Source organism: Argiope bruennichi, chromosome X2, assembly GCF_947563725.1.
Source record: "Argiope bruennichi chromosome X2, qqArgBrue1.1, whole genome shotgun sequence".
Lineage (NCBI taxonomy): Eukaryota > Metazoa > Arthropoda > Arachnida > Araneae > Araneidae > Argiope > Argiope bruennichi.
The window spans coordinates 135,789,027-135,807,458 of NC_079163.1; positions in this window are offsets into that span (position 1 = coordinate 135,789,027).

Here is an 18,432-nt window from a genome sequence, read left to right on the forward strand (position 1 = left end):
TTTTCATCTGCTCTCTTTCATTTCGGAGACATAGTACACGGTTGAACAGTAAATAATTTCTGACTCACAAAATCCAACAATTACAACTTTCGACGATTTTAAAATGGCTACAGTAATTTAAATTTATCAGCTTTAAAATTGCATTTATAATTGTTTCACATGTTAAAAATTAAATTGTCTTTATCATTCAAGTATTAGTTGAATGAACATTTATTTTTGTATAAAAAACGTATAACTTAAATTAGATACATTTGCAAATTGATAGTTTGAAATTAAAAAAAATATATGAGGTTGAATCCTGACTTCCCGATTTCTAAACGACTACTTCAGCTACAATTCTGATTAGCCACTGAATTGTTAATTTAAGTAATTTTGAAAAATACCCAATCATATTTGTTATTTTCCTACTTAAAAGCCAACCTTCAAATTTTGGGAGAATAAATATTTGTTTTTGCATAAAAAGAAGAGTTAACGAATTACAAATAATTTTGCAAAAAAAAAAAAAAAAGTTTTTTTGTTTTTTTTTTTTAAATTTACCGGCGATACAGACCTCTTGGCGACTACTGTACTAATCGGCTGCTCAGCGTTGGCGACGATTTAATTGTATGTAAGCTAATACAAAAGTTTGAAGTTTATTTTCTAAAAATCGTTTCGCTATTGCGCTTTAATATTTTTATCCTTATATTACAGCTCATCCCGAACTCAATTTTCCAGCCCATGCCCTCCCCTTGTTAGATGTGCAACTCAACATTGGAGATCCAGCTTGCACCGATAGAGTTCGGAATGCTAACCATGCTATAACCATACAAAACCGCCTTGTTTTGAATACGATCAAAAGAAGCAATTAGGAAATAAAAAATATTACAACTTTTTTCAATCAAAGCAAAGTAGTAAATGCTAACCAAATTAATCTTCGTTCCTCAATTGATGTGTCAGAGGTAAGAGGCCGCGGTGGCCTGGTGGTAAGGTCTCGGCTTGTGAAAAGTAGGGTTTCAGGTTCGAGACCCGATTCTACCAAAGAACCGTTGTGTGAGAGGGTCTGTTGCACGTTAAATCCGTCATGCCAAACTTCCTCCCACTGGTGTGGTGTGGTGTGGAGAGGGGGGGTGCTAGCTCAGGAGTCGTCCTCGTCATCTGACCATGGTTCAAAATTACGAGATCCGTCCCAAAATAGCCCTAGTGTTGCTTTACAACGGGACGTTAATATAACTAAACTAAAGTGTCAGAGGTAAGGAGTTGAACAGTTTCGGGCAGACAACAGGATTTTTGGCTATTTCATGTACTATTTCGAAAAGTCGATCGTGAAACTTGAAATAGTTGATCCGAGAAAATTGTTTATGATGTTTACCAACGTTTGAAAAATTCTAGTTCTTGAATAAAAAGTATTGGAATTCGCTAAAGGCAATAATTTCAAAAGGGAAGAAAAAAGGATACGTTAGAATTTTCGTGATTTTATTTTAAATTGCTTAAAATTGTAAAGGTCAACATTTTCTATATAAATTGCTACTTTAAAAGATAGTGTATTTAAGTGTTGATTTTTTTTTTTTTTTTTTTTTTTTTTCGAAAGAGAAAAATCTTTGTTTTGAGTGTTTTTCTGAAAAGTACGCAATTTGAACCGGAATTTAAGTTTATTAATTTCAAACATCATTATCTCACATTCACATGCAAATTTCCATCCAAAATACGAAAAATACGGCAAAAGAAATCGCTGCTACTACATAGAAACGAAGTCTTTTCGGTGGTTCGAATCCCTCAATTCATAATTGCAGTATTTTCTGCGTTCTTCAACCGTCATGCCCGAACCGGGATTCGAACCCGGGACGCCCAGATCAGGGGGAAGATGCATTATCCCTATGACAGGACGCCGGCTTTTGAAAACTTAAAATTCCAAAATAAATGTTCCATCGAATTATCTTTTAACAGAAAAACTTTCTAAACGGATTAAAAAAAATCGGAGTTTTCATTGTTTTCCAATTCATTTACGAATAATAACTTTCAGGATTAAAAAATAAATAAAAAAAGAGAGGGAGAGAGGGCAATTCCGATCTGAGATCCACTTTGTTTAGCATTTTTCAAACCACCTGCTTGTTTTTAGTCTTCTTTGCTTTCTATTTCCCAGAGTCGGCGTCAAAAATTATCATAAATGCGCGCGCATCACATGGGCAGTTGAATCTTGAAACTTTTTTTCAGTTCGTCGTTCGATGGGAAAGCAAACTGTCAGCGATTCTGTGTTTTATAAAATGGATTATACATTTCAACTTAATAATTTCGTATATAGGCTGACGTTGCTGTTATTTTAACAAAATTCATTCGGTAAGTTTCTTTGCTTTTTTTATGCGTCGGTACTTTTTTGTTTCTTGATTCACTCTTAAAAAAATTATCGTTACGAGCTGTATATTTGTTTCTATGAGCATTTGTTGTAAGTTAAAATTTGAATTGATGTAGTTTATTTTAGTTAAGTTTGATACGTTACTAGTTGTTTGCAGAATGTGTTTATTTTTTTATTTTTTTTTATTTATTTATTTTTTTTTTTTTTTTGCATATAAAGTGTCTACATTGATTTCGATTATTATTTGCCTGATTTAAAGGATTGCATGTAATTCGTAATTAGAATGTTTTAATGACCTAAAAATTTTGGATTGATAATAATGGTCTGAGGAAAATGATTAATATTTCTTGCAGAATTTGTTGAAAGTATTGAGATTAAATGAAACGCATAACGCTTTATCGCTTCGCGCTTTTTTAAGCATTTTATAATTTTTTGGCCTGAGTGAAGATTAGTGTGCACCAGCCGATTATCGCCAATATTGCAACCCATCGGATCCCTCTTATAGCAACCGTACTGCTGTTTTGTTTACTACTTTTTGCAATGGTTGAGTTGTACTTAAACTACAATTAAATTATGAAAAATGTTAAATTAAAAATATTAAAAAAATATCGATTAAAGATTTTACTTTTGTTCTTTATTATAATTAAAATTTATTAAATAAAGAAATTTAAGCTTATAATTAAAAGTTATTTTCTTCTTTCTTTTTTGAATGTGAATACGAACAGAAAATATTTATTCTTTTGCAATTTTTAATTGTCAGTATTCGCTTTAAAAAAATCGTCTGCATTCTCACTTTCAAAGACAGCTGCAAATGGAATTCTTCGCAGTTCTCGTAATTCTTTTGGTGTTATAACGGTTGGTTCCCTTCATAATTTGTTATGTCGGGATTATTTTGAACCTGTAGAATGGATGAAGGGCGACTTAAATATGCATACATATATATTTTACGAGTTAATGAAATTAGGAAAGGATGCTTGTTTGAAATTTTGTATTGAGAATGGTTTGATATCGAACCGGCAGAATGGATGGAAGGTGAGTGGAATATATTTTTTTACAAGTTGATGAAGGTGGAGAAAGTATGTTTGTTTGAAATTTTGTATGGAGAATGTTCCGATTGCTTATTTCTCCGTTTTTTCTTTTCTCTTGGTTATGTACTGTTTCTGTTTTCCACACAGTCTTTATGTTCAATGTGCTAGCGAAGCTACTAGGTTCCCGCTCCCGCTGCTAGCGAAGCCGTAGGATGTTTTTTTTTAAGTTAAAAAATTCTGCCCGGTGCCATCTACAGATGCCGAAGGCATCTGTAGAAGGCACCGGGCAGTATGAAAAAAAAAAAAAAAATGCTTATCAGTAAAAAGTTCTAATTAGATGGCGGGAAATAGTAACCGTAACTGTTCTGCGGAAGTATTTGTTTATTTTGTCCGCCATCTTTATTGGCGACTTGGCATTGTTGGCGCAGCTGGGTGCACACTAAAATTCACTTTTACCAATTTTTTTTTTTTTTTTTTTTTGATATTTTGAAAATGTTAAAAAATCTGATTTCAAATTTTGATGATGTATTTGAAGCTTCCATATCAGATTTATTTATTTCATGTTCGTAAAGATGACATTTTCGTAATAAATCTTGACCTTAATCCTACAGGTGTGAAATTTCGAATCCACATTTCTATTGATGAATTGCACTACAATTACAGTTACTAGCATTTACAGAATTTTATTTTGGACTTAAGAAAATAACCTTCTGCTGTAAATTGGTGTTAAAGTTCATAGGATCACATTTTTTTTTATGTCATTGTTTTCGAGACTTGGGAATGATCGAAAATTTATAGCTTTAATGCATGGAGCTCTTTTTAAAGAATTATCGCGTAACTTTTTAAGTTAACTAAATAATTAATAAGTTAATAACATTTTTGCATTTGGTCTTTCAATCACTTTTTTTATCGGTATAGTTTGGTGAACACACATTTTCAAATTTTACTTAAAATCAATCAAAAGCTCGGCTAATCAGTGTGAATTTACCGTCTTATTTAAAAACAGAAATAAAATTATATTCAACGAATTTTGATAATTTTTATAAAAGATTATGAAAAGAAATTGATTGAAATTTGTTTATGTATGTAAATTTTATTTATACTAATTTAATATATTATAAAATATTTGAAATGCCAGCCATGCTGTTTGAAGAAAAACGACTTATTAATTATTAAAGCACTTTTTATCAAATATAATTAATAAAATAAAAGGTCATTAATCCTGGAGCATTAATAGTAAATGAATTGATTACTAGCATTTACAGAATTATTTTTCAATCACAACAATAATATCCAATAAGAAAATCTAGACTCAGTTTTTAAAAGAATATATTTCACTATACTAATTACCGACTTATAACAAGGTAACTATTTTAGTAAATGCTACTCTAAAAATGATTCATGAACAAAATTTAATTCCTATGTATACTAGTTGTTCCTTATTAGGTTATGTGCTTTTATTTTTAAATTATTTTAGACTCGTGAGAGGCTATTGTAATTCTTGTATTGAATATGTTATCAATTCTTATTAAATGTTTATTTTTAATTAAATTCAACGTAATTTTTTAAAACTTTTGCTTTATTGGTAAACGACACCATACGAGATTAGCCTCTAAAACTACCTAATTTTACAAATATTTTTGAATAGTATGTGCTCATTCGGAAGAGCCGTTTTAATATTTTAATTATTTTTAATTAAAATTATCTTCAATTTTATCATTATTCCACAATATTTCTAAAGATTATATTGACACAAACTTTTTAAAGTTTAAAAAATTAGTTTTTTTGTGATATAAATTTCTGAGCATTTTTTCCTGTAATTTTAATACATGTATTATTTTTTTAAATAATTACGTGCATTAAAATAGATTAATTGGTAGATTCCGAATTGCATAATTGCTGCAGCCATCAACTCAAATCGTGTCGAAACGAATAAAAATCTCTAGTCGATTTAGAATGCAAATTTGAAACAAAATCAGAGTAAAAAAATCAGTTGGTTGTAGATAATTAACAAAATTCATATGAAATTCAGATTTAAACGAATAAATAAAAATATTTAATAAATCGTTTCTTTAGTGTGGTCATATTAGTGTGACTGTCTTCTTACGTACTGTGGAAGTTGGAGAAATTGAGAGAGAATAAACTTTACCATTCATCAAAAACTTAAGAAAATTACTATAATGTTCTTTTAAAAGTAAATCATGTAAATCATTTACGAAATAAAGTTTTAGTAATGAACTTCTCCAGAATTTAATACCGTTTTTTGAAATAGTGGCAATACAAATGCAGGCAGATTGCAAAATATGAATGCGCTCTTTCAATGAAAGTGAAATGATAAATGAAAGAAGCAGTTAATATCGTAAGCTAATATAAACGATTTTTTTTTTCGTAAATATTTATAAACAGGAATTTTATATATAAATTTAAAATCGCAGCTAGTGAATCCATCAAGTTCATTGAATAATGGAACAACGAAACAGGCAATTTATATTCGAACAGTGAATGGAATAATAGGCAAGTTAATTCGAACAATGCGATCAAATGGAATAATAGGCAATTTAATGGCATCCAAAAATATTCTCAAAAAGTTGTTAAAATTGGAAACATTGTTCAACTATCTATCATTGAAGAGAACTTTTTTGTCACACTATCTTTAAATTAAAAAAAAAAAAAAAAATGTTACACTGTTATTTTTGTGTAGTAATGTTTTCAGAAGTTCAGAAGTCTAAGACAAGAGATTTCTATTAATTTGATTCATTAAAACTGAAATTAAAAAAAATTGCTTTAAGGTGTAACTTCCTGCCATCCAAAATCGATTAGTGTCAAGTTTGATTAAATTTGGTCAAATAGTTGGATCTAATATGCCAGTGGATTGACATATACAGTTTCTCCTTTAGTATTAAGATAAATTATATATTAAATATGGATTGCGTTTCATCTAAAAGACATGATAGTGATATCACATTAAAATGTTTAATTTTTTTAAAATTATGCCAAAAATTTATGAAATTTTGTTAAAAATGTCTAAGAAATGTTTATATTAATTCTTTAAATCACTTAAAAAGGGCTTGAATAATAAATTCGAACTGTTTTATCTCTGAAAGTTTTGAACTGTGCTAATATTTTTAGAAGCATTTTTTTAAAAGAATCTAAGAATCTCTAAACTGAATCGAATATTTTTTCTGTCAGTGATTTAAAATTTCGATTTCTCAGAATATTCATTATTGGAGCTTCGCGACTAGGTTTGAAACTCCATTCCACTGAAGAACTGTCGTGTAAGTCTGGTCTGTATTCAAATAAGCGGAATCAAATGCCACACCGCTGAAGTGACGCGGAAGTTTGGAGAAACGAGTGCATTCTCAGAATCCATTCTAGTCATTTGACCACGGTTTGAATTTATGAGGTCCATCTCAAAATGATGCTCAAATTCATTTAAAACGAGTGTAAATATCTGTAAAACCCAACTAGATCTCTTTATTCATCCTATGTATCGTATCTATTAAATAGAAAATATGGTCGTAGACTCCATGTACTGCCATTGATAAGATGTGGGAAGTTATGATATAATATTATTTGACTGCAATTTCCGATAAAGCATTTAATAATTATATTGCACAAAAGTAGCATTTAAAATTTGTGAATGCATCAAAACGAGATTCAGGGATTTTGTATCGACTACAATTTTGTACCTCTAGTTAATAAGTTAATTTTGTATCTTGTGATAAATTCAATTTAGTTGGTTTTAAGGTTTTTACTTATTTCCTGATCACATTTCTTACAGAAATAAAAAATAAAAAATGTTGTCAAAAATTGAGTTAGAAAAAAATAGGATGCGATGCATGACCCTTTAGAATTTCTTTGGGCTTCTCTTGTAAAATGTTCTAATTGCCTTTTTCGGTAGTTTATATACAATTTTACAAATTGTACATCAATATGTGACTGTTTACAATTAATAATTTGATTTTAGAAGCAGTTTGGAGTATTAATGCTTGTGTATTTTAATTGTTCTGATATTTTTTATTCGGTTCTTGCAACTGATTCGTGTTAATAGAAAGCTTCAAGCGATCACTAGTTCTTAATAATCAGCAACATTTATCATAAACGTGTGAATTATATTAGATGAATTTTCATTTTTAGTAATCGTTCCGAGAACATCAAATATAAAATATATCGAATAATCAAATAGACTAAATCTTTTCATTTTATTTTCTTGATTTCAGATTTCAGTGTAACTTAAATATTTGTTCATTTGTATAAGTTTTGTTTATTTAGTACGAATGAATTTTTCAAACTATGACAGAAGGTTGGAACCTATTCTAAGTAACATTCATGAAGTTATAAACAAAGGCTGACATAAATTTGACTGGAAAAGCAGTCACCTTTATGGTAAATGTGTTTTTTATGTATTTCTAGTTTCATGGACTTCCTTGAGAGAATTGCATCTGTAAATTTATTTCTTATTTGTGGAGTTTTTTTTCTTAGTGCATAATTGGATAATAGCACATATCAAGTCATTAAAAGTAGTTCATTTGGATTGCATTTTAACAGCTTTGAAAGTTTTCAAGAATAAGTGCAAAATTGCTATCTTGCTCGTGTATTTTTTTAATCATGAAAAAAATTGGGGGGGGAAGGTGAGAACAAATGAACATTTTTAGCACCTTAAGGTATTTTTTCTAGCTTTCTTTTTCCAGGTATTGTTTTTAAAATAACTAACCAATAATCAAGTTGAAATCATTATTTATTATAATTGTTAAAGATTAATTCTAATAATGGTAAGTAACCCTTAATGGTTAATATTTTTTTAGATATTTAGGTAAGTATCCTTGTTTTTACAAACTTTATAATGTACTTTTAAACACCTGTGCATTTTGAAGGCCCAATTCTTGACGGCTCAGTATAAAATATTTAGCAAACATGAATGTCCGTTCATTTTCGAAGAATAATTTTAACTCCACTTTTTTAACAGTAGCGGATCTTGAATATTGTATTAGAGCAACAAATTTTAACATAAACTGCAAATCCCTAGCGTCAAAATTTACATCTGTACAGTTAAACGTTTTAAACATTTTATAAATTCCTGTTTGGAAAATTATTTGGAAGATTTAAAAAATCCATTTTCATGAGTTTTCACTTCTTGACATTTTTTAAATAAAGATTAAAAAAAATCTTTTAGTATACGAAATGAAAAATATTAAATTGTCAGATCTTTTTAAACAGCAATTATATTATTAGGTGTAAGTGGAAAAATGAAATATTTTATAGCTGCTCTTGTAAAACACCAGGAGTTTATTAAGTTTCTTTTATGTCTTTCACATGGGGTTGTCGCTTAAAGTGTGTTCACAAAATTATGGTGTGTTTTTCTTGGGCTTTTCGCAACTTAACGTCTTCGACTGGCATCCATATATTTTCTTTTAAGTGAATGAAGTAACTTTTCCTGTTCACTTTTCAATCCTTTCTTTTATGATACTTTTTCTATTTCTCCGCGATAGCTTATTTGAGCTTAAATTAAATGAAAATTCTATTAACATAGCATATCAAATATGACCATTTGATTAATGTTTTAAAACTCTGAAATTTTGTAAAATATTTTTTATTAAATCTTGATAAAAGCAGTCTTCAGTATAACGTGTCAATCTCAAACGCGGTTCAAATTTGTAATTGCGTAAGTTGTTAATAAAATGTTTTTAATTGTGTAAATAAGAACAATGAAGATGACCAGAGATAAATATTTTACATTGCAGACAATATAAGAGAAAGTGCTAAATTTGTGCGTAATGAACGTTTGCTTATCTCTTTGTAATGGAATTGGTGGCTCTCAAATTTATTAATCGAACTTTCAAGTTACCAGAGAGTAGGTAATTCCAATATAAAAGAATTTAATTCGGTATTACCCATAAATTATTGGTATTTTATATCACAGCTTGTCTAAAAGTAATGAGTTAGATTCTAAATTTTAATCATTTTTAGTCATTGTCTGAATCCATGCATTAATCCAAATACTCCTAGTGTTGCTTTAAAACGGGACGTTAATATAACTAAACAAACCATGTCTTAATCTAATAATAAAACTATTGGGTTAAATATAATAAATAATAATAAAATCCAATAATAAAACTATTGGATTATTGGAAAAAATTAGTAATTGATATTAAATATTATTTGTTACTTACGTTTTAACTTGAACATATATTTATTTATATTTTATTAAAATGCTGAAATTTTAATAATAATGATTGAATAGTAGAAGTTTTAAATGTTTTATTTGATATATAACTAAAGCATTTAAAATGCATTCGTTTTTTATTTGAAAATATTTTTATGATGCTATTAATTATGTAGTACAAAATGTAAAGATTGGAAAAAACCTAGCATTGTAAACTAATATTAAAACTGGTTCTGGCTATGCGAAAACAGTTTTTTTTTTTTTTTTTTTTTTTTGCTTCTTATGAGAATCCTGCTATTTACTTTACAGTATAATACATTGATTTTATTAGAAACTTAAATTTAAAAATATCAACTAAACACTCTATTCTAACAATTTTTATAATTTCTAAATGCTGGTATGGATATAATATATGTACCTTTTTTTTTTTTGCAAGTTGCTTGTGAGTTATGTTGTCGATATCTAGACTCGGAAGTTTGCAAATTCGTGCCATCGGTATATTATAAAATGCTATACAATATTTTTAATCAATTCTGCAATATCATATGAGAATCTTGAATCTGTAGATTTTTTTGATCTAATACGATTGTTTAGGAAGTCTTAAGATATTTTAATGCTTATTTTAGGTATAATATATATGCATATGCTTTTTATTTCATTTTAGCACGTTCATAAAATTATTTTCTACATTGTTAAATTCAAACTTAAAAATATTTAACCTCTTAATGCACTGGAATTACTTTATGAATCTTGGAATGCAATAGCAGTAACTGTTAAAACGTCGCGAAACTTGATTTTTGTCCTTTTAACTTCATATTCATAGAATCGAAGATACGCCACATATTTCCTCAATGGTCATGGCTCGGACTCGGACAGTTTAGAAAACCAAATTTAAGGTTCGCCCTTTAACTCTTTAAAATCCAAGCACTTTTCAAGTGGCACTCCCTTTAACATCCAGACTTTCTCAGCGGGTCTCTGAAAGACATGGACTCTTACTAGCTGAGGGGCAGTTACCCCCCGCACTCTGAAGTAATAAAACTGTCGACGCTCTACCTTGAATAATTGCCTTGCGGTTTTCGGCAACGAGATTCATTTTCCATCAGCTTAAGAGTTTTATTCTAATGTATTTATATTTTTTAGTGTGAAATGTTTCGCTCATCATCTTTGTGGGGTATTTTTTTTTTTTTTTTTACAAAAAATTTGAAATTTATTCTATAATTTAGAAAATAGTTTTTTTTTTTTTTTTTTTTTTTTTTTTTTTTTTTTTTTTTTTTGTAAGTTTCATGTTAGGCTTCCAAACCATTTAAATAAAAACTGGCTTTACTAGCAATTTCAAAAACCTCTTTATGTTTCATTTACTTCTCAATAGGCTTTTACATTTTTTGTTGCCAAAATTAAATAATATGTCATATATTACCATGTAAAAATTTTTTACATAGTAATGTAAAACATACATTATACATATATCGATGCAATTAGTACATTTTTTTACATAGTATAGATGTCAATGCTTTTCAGTGATAAACAAGATAATGTTTTAAATCTTCATTTAATACCGAAATAAAAACAATCGTTGGATAAAAAAAATGTTATTGCTCTTTTTGAAAGATGTTTCGAAAATATGTTCTTTCGACACTCAGCTAAGATTTTTTTTATTATTGTCTTTGGCATTTTTTTTAGTATAAACGATTATCTTTATTGAATTTTTAAATTTAAAATATTATTTTTCATTTTCGATAGTGATACTAAGAGAAAAGTTTTAGAACTTTAATTAAATTTTTAAAGAAGTTTTCACATTTTTTTCCCCCAAAACCTTACGCATTCTTGCTTTTACATTAAATAATCGAAAAAGAATGTAGGGTGAATATAAATTCCAAAAATATCTTTATTTTGCCACTCATTTTTACTAATCTTTTAAAATATAACTATTAAAATTTTTTTCTTACCAAGGGAATATATTACGTCAAACGTTATATATCTCATCTATCGAATTGTTTCGATAGATGAGATAACATATTTTTAAAACTTCATTTAATAATGAAATACAAAAATTTATGAAATAAAATTCGGGGGAAAAATTACTCAGTGAAATATATTTCGAAAATACATTCCTTCAGTTTTCAGCCAGAACATTTTACTAAAACATTATTCTTCATAAACTAAATATGAAGATTTAACACATTTAAAATTACATTAATCATAAATATTACTTTTTTAGTATGAACTGTCATGTTGAATTTTTCAAGCTGAATTTCTGATTTTAAAATGTTATGTGAAGTTTTCTATAGTATTGTTAAGACAAGATAAATTTTTGAACGAAAGCTTCATATTAAACTTCCACAAATTTACACACGAGGGAATCATTTGCAAATTTTTGATAATATATACATTATATAACATTTTTTACTCCTCATCTCTATCTCTCTCGTTCACCTGACACTCGTTAGTTTCATCTCCTGCTTCTTTGCTTAGAATAAATGAGAGATCAGCTAAAGTATCATTTTTTGGCCAACCATCATCTTCGCTAATAGATCACTGTCACTTTCATCAGAATCAAGTAAAATTGCTTTAATTTCTTCTTCAGTGTGTTCACGATTTCTTTTACTCATAATGAAGAAATAATAAGCGTTTCAACAGAAAAATTACTCTGATAATCCAAACACCCGATTCACAGTACATAAAATAAAGAGTAGAAATTCACATCTGAAGAGAAATTTTCAGAATGGCATTCTAAAAAGGAACTCCGTATTTATATAACTTATCTCACTCTTTGAAGAGGGCGATAAAGAATACTCCCAATTTTTTTTTTTTTTTTTTTTGTCTTTTAATTCTATTTTAAAAGCGGTAGTTTGTACACGGCCTCGGAATTTCCGACAGTCCTTTGATGAAAGAATAAGATGCTTGGAGTGTAAAACGACTTCCTTTCATAGTAACAAGTGTCGCTACCCATTTTGTGAGAAAACTACGATGTGAATAGGCCGCATTGACAATGCAATGGTTTGTCTTTATATCATTACAATAGTCTTACTACTGAAAAGGGCTTCTGATGCTTGTCCGAAAAATAAACAACGTGTCGGTATCCTTATATAACATTCATCGTTACCAGAGAACTTCAGTGGAACATTTCTTTTATAAATGGCCATAAAATCTTTCCAATTTTGAGCTAACAACACGTGAAAATAGAAACTAAAACCCTTTCAAAATACAAAATGTACGCCAACAACCTATTTAGTGAATTCCTCCTCAACCCCTACCGCCCTAAGGCAGAGGGGAAACTACTGTGAAAAAGCCGCGATTGTCGAAGATAACGAGGACCTCATTGAGTGTTCAGTAGAGTAGCCTCTTTTAATACCCATCTCCCCTAAAACGGCTAACAGCCGCTCCAAACCGCCCCGCTGGAATCGAGAGGGTTAATCTCTCAAAATCAAAGTAGTTACGGTTTGAAATCTACTGTGCATTATCTATTTATCATATTGTTTATATTTGCAAGAATATCAACCATATTCATTAATTCAAATAGAATGAGTAATTGTGATTTTAAATTTTGAAACAACCTATTTTTAGATTGTAATTTTTGGAAAAATTTATTTTGTTTCAATATTGCTTTTAAAAAAACTTAGTTAAAAGAATATTAATTTAAACACTATGTATTTTTTTTCATCTAAACGATTTAAAAGAAAATGAACGAACAACAGTTGTTATAGACTATGAATCACCTGTATTGAATATGGAATGCATTTGTTAAAAACAATCTATTTAAAATTTAAGTCAAATATGACGTTAACTGCGACATTTGTAAGATATTAGACCAAAAGAAATTGCCTTCAAAATGCAAAGGTTTTTGAATTCTGAATTTTGTAATTATAGCTTTGTATGTTTTTATAATGAAATTATATTTATAAATATACATTTATGCACTCGTGAATGTTTTAATCAATGTTGAGGGAGTTCTATCCCTCTGATTCATGTCTCGATTCGACTTCTGACTCCGCCCCATCACTATCGTTCTTCGAGCGTTTCGGGGGATTCACCCACCACGACATTCCTTGTGACTGGGAACGAATCCTACAATGCTCGGCAGACCACAGTTTCTGTTCTTGCATCTCCGCTCAGCAAATGAAATGTATGCAATGAATATTCATCACATTTGCAGGGAATTGAACGGTATAGATTATTTCTCCCCTGCAGTCTTGGCCAAGAGTGGTGAAACATACACGATGGGGGGGGGGGGTAACTCAGAGGCGGCGGCAGAAGATAGTCTACGGTGGGGGGGGGCACGATAAATCCAACAAGAGGGCAAGCTTATTTTCTCTTATTTCTCTTTAAAATAATTCATAATAATTCAATTTAGTTAAAGGACATTAAATATTATTTGGCCTTTTTTTTTTAATTCAGATACTCAGATTCTTTTCTGCGGAAAATCTGCGGACCTGACGTCGTTGTCCAAAAAACGCCAACCAAAAATTATCGGTGATATCAAACGTCCAACCAAAGATTATCGATAAAAGCGACATCCTATTGATTTGACAGCTTATCAATTTGCCAAATGTAGTCTAACCTCTTAAACCTTATTCGGATGTTTCGATTGTATACAGTATATTAACTTTAAGATGGTTTTTAAATTGTTATAATCGTTAATACTCAGCTCTCCATAACCATTCTGAAATGATGGAACTCTTAAATTTCTCGCAGACGGGGAGAGGGAAGTGGTTGCCAACAGAGTAAATGCCCCCTTGCTAATGCCGCCTCTGTTAACTTAAAGCCAGTTTAACTTAATAATAATGGGATCGGGTTTAACTACTGTTTAACAATGAAATGTGTATCATAGCCGATAAATATGCAATCGCCCGAATTGTTTAAAATCGTGGGGGGGGGCGGATGCAGGCATTTTGTTGTTCCAATAATAATTATAACCCCCTCATTAAAAACTAGCAAATTTAGTGAGACATTTAGCAGAACTTTTGACTTATCATTGTTAATTTTTTAAATAGCTTCGTGGCAATACATAGATTAATTTTTTGCCATCCAAACAACTCAGCTTTCACTAATTTTCGTGTTCAATTCAGAAGTCAATAGCTCAGTTTTATATGCATATTTTCTTAAAATTTCAGAACTGAATTATTCTAAAGACAGATATTTTGTTGAATAAAAAATATTTCGAGTTATTTTCTTTCAAAGGTTATATTTTAGATGTTGACCCTCATCATTCGGATGCTTATCCCTCATTTTCGCAGGTTGTAATTCAGTCAGTATTTTACTGCATCCCGTTATTTTTTTATCTTCATGTGCTTATCTTTTTTACTGTTACAGATTTGAATCGTATCATATCATTATCGGGTGCCATATAACAGCAGTTCCATTCTTTAAAAAATTGAATTTGTTAGCAAACGCAGCATTTAAATAGTGATTTTAAAAATGCGGCAGTAAGAAGGTTAAAGCTATATCAGATCAAAAGAACGAACTTTTATTATGAAGAAATAATAAATTTCAAACAAATGTAATTTTAAAAATTATTTTATAAGACTTGTAAAATTGAATATGCCATAACCAATTAATAATTAAGATTCAAATAATTATTCTCAACTTTATTTTATGATTTTAGGGATTTAGTGTTAACAAACATTATAGCCCTAATATTTTATAGTTCATGGAATTTATTCTTTTGACGAATTTATTTACAATGATGTATATTTTTAATAGACCTACCTGCATTCTGCCCCCCCCCCATCATTCCTGAAACTCAGCAATTCTAATCATTTGCCTAATTGAAAATCCGAATACTCGAAAAGGTATTGTACTAGAGCTTTAGAAAATTTATGACTTAGTATCAGAAGCTCTACTTCATTCATTTGTTATAAATAGTACATATCAGATTGCACCCTATTTAAAATAGCCTTCAACGTATTGGATAATTGTGGCTTTAATTAATATGATTTCAAAATGAATTCGGATTCAAAATTAATATTATAAAAGAACAAATTTTTGAATTTTAAACCGGCAGTTAATATTATCATTGATAAAAATGCGATGTCTTTCATCTTTAAGTACACAAGTCTTACTAGTGTACGAATGTGAATCACTTAATTAAGCTTTTATGTAGTTAAAGCACAATATTTGCCTGAAGAGGTCGGTAAACATGAAGCATATCAAATCGCATCACGCTTGTGTAAGAATGAAATGCTCACAAAAGTTTCCAGCTCTGGATTAAACACTTGATTATAAAATGGATTCAGATGTGGTTTTCATAGGTTGTGGAAAGGCTGCACCAACAGATTTTCGTTCTTTTAGAGGGAATGGAGTGTTAAAAATTCACCATCTTGCCAAGACTGTAGTTCCTGCATATGCTTTTTTAGTGCTTGAATAAAATTTATATATTTTAAACAGATACAGTCTTCAGAAATTTTTTGTTGTACAATGAAGTTATGAAGCCAATTAAACTATAAAAAGCCTGAAAACTCGCATCTCATTTCCATTCGTACTTGAAATGTGAATTTTATTGTGTTCCATATTTCGAGTAGCAAAAATTTTGAGTGATGAGAAAAAAATGAGTTGAAGCTTTTTCAGTAAAAAAAAAGTTTGAAAAGACGAATAAATAGGAATGTCATTGCGTTTCTTAATCTGTCTCAGAACTAGCATTAGTTAAGCACTGGTTTTTACTTGTAAAATTTGGAGTTATTGCCTTTAAATAATACATCCTAATTAATACAATGCTCATGTTAGGGATAGCAATGACTCATCTCGATCGAATAAACGAATAACTTTTAAAAGAAATTGATTTTAGCGTATTGGGCGAGTCAGTATTGGAATTTCAATAACAGAAAGTTGCTGTAATGTGTATCAACAAAATATTATAGCCAACAGCTAGAGAGGTTGAAATATTTTATAGTAAATATTATAATCATTTGTAAAGAATTTTTGGGAAGTCTGAATTAAAATGAACCAAATCATTCGGTTTGAAATGAAGCATTGGAATTTTTCGGAAATTCATTCCATTCAGGTATTTGCGCTTGATATAATATGTACACATAGTTATTTCGTGGGAATTTGATAGTTGAATGATGTTTTCTCATGACATCTAAAATACCATAATCGAGTCACATCGTGCAGTTTGAAATTAATAGAATACGGAAAATGGATGCCAACTATTTTATTCACTTTTTAAATATTCATTTCAATCAGTTTTGAATAAAAACTTAAAATCTTCAAGTTACAAAGCAAAAAATGAGATTATAAAATATCGTTCTTTACGTTTGCCATTTATGTTATCTCATAGCAGTTCTGATTCATTTGTTACCATTCTAACAATGTATTTCGTATTGACGATTCAAAGCTTCATTTATACGTTTTCCTTTTTATAAATTTTCAGCTTTAATCTTGCTTCTCCTCGACTACTAAAGGAGAAATCTTTAATTCAATAATCGTAGACCAAATTGTCTAGTATTAATGTAAAAGATAATAAAGAAAAATGTAAAATTGCACCACTTTTATTCTAAGGACACTGCAGAATCTACTGAAAAACCTGGAACTCATTTTGTTTATCAGAACTCCAGTAAAAAAATATTAAATGCATTTATTCGATTTATTCTATTCAGTTTTACTTCTAAACACGGTATTAATATAAACATATTATTCTTAATACTTAGTTAGAATGTCAGACGATTAAGTTTTTTAAATCAAACGCTTATTTGTATGCATTTAAATCTCATGCATTAAGAACATAATAATTAATAAGCAATATAAGCAATTTAAGTATGAATTTTCACTTTTATTAGCTTAACTATTTAATTTTAAAACCTATTCTCAATGCCAACTTGTAACATATTAGTATTATCTTAAAAATTCTTTATAATATATTAGAGTATCTTTATATATCAAAATATATTAGTAGTTAGTCTTTGTATTAATAAAATTAAATGCTTAATAATCAAAGTTAATTAAGCGTTTTAGTTTATACCAATCCGTTAAACGATGTACAGTATTTTATTGAAATTAGAAAACTGGTTTTCTTTCTGAAATTTAGAACATGGTAAAAAACAAACTTTATTTATTTTTTAATTAACGATTTGTTTGTGATTTTAAATAACGTAATTTGAAAAAATGTTTCTGGAAATAGCACAGAATTGAAATAACTAACCTCTCTCAGGTAACAATGCTAAGCTTTTCGAGCAATAATGTTTTAATCTATACTTATAATAAAGCTCAATGTGTGTGTGTGTGTTGGCGCTCTACAGGCCAGACCGTTTGACATACAGCTACCAAATTTGGTACATGTATACCTTGGAGGTTGGGAATGTGCACCTGGGGTTTCTTTTTTCGAATTTTTAATTAGAATTTTAATTATTAATTAAAAACTAACTTTCCCGCCAAAAAAATCTTCCATTTTCCCCACCGCCAACTTTTCCGCCAAAAAAATCTTCCATTATCCCCAGCGCCAAACGAGAAAGGCTTCAGTTTTTTTTTCTCCCAACAGTAATGAGGCTAGGGTTAAAATTTTTCGGCGGATTATTTCAATCGGTTCTGTTTATTTTCTTAATGTTTGATGAATTTAAAATTAAACATTGTTAATGAATCAATCTTTCAGATTCATTCTGAAGTACTTTTGAATTAAAATAAAACAGAATAAAGGAAATTAAAAATTTCTAATCCGCATAGCGTTACCCCAACTGGCGTAGAAAAAAATCACGTATTTGCGTTACGTAACCGGCGAAGAAAATTCACGCATGCGCATTCTGTTCTGATTGTTGCCATGACAACGTTATCAATGGATTTAAATTATTTTTGGGTTAGTTGCATGCGTTTGTAAGTAAATTGTATTTATGTTAGTTATATATTTTTTGTATATACTTATAGTTTTAAGTACATCGTTTTTTAAGTAGTTTTTTTAAAACCTGTTTTCAACCGTTTATTTTAAT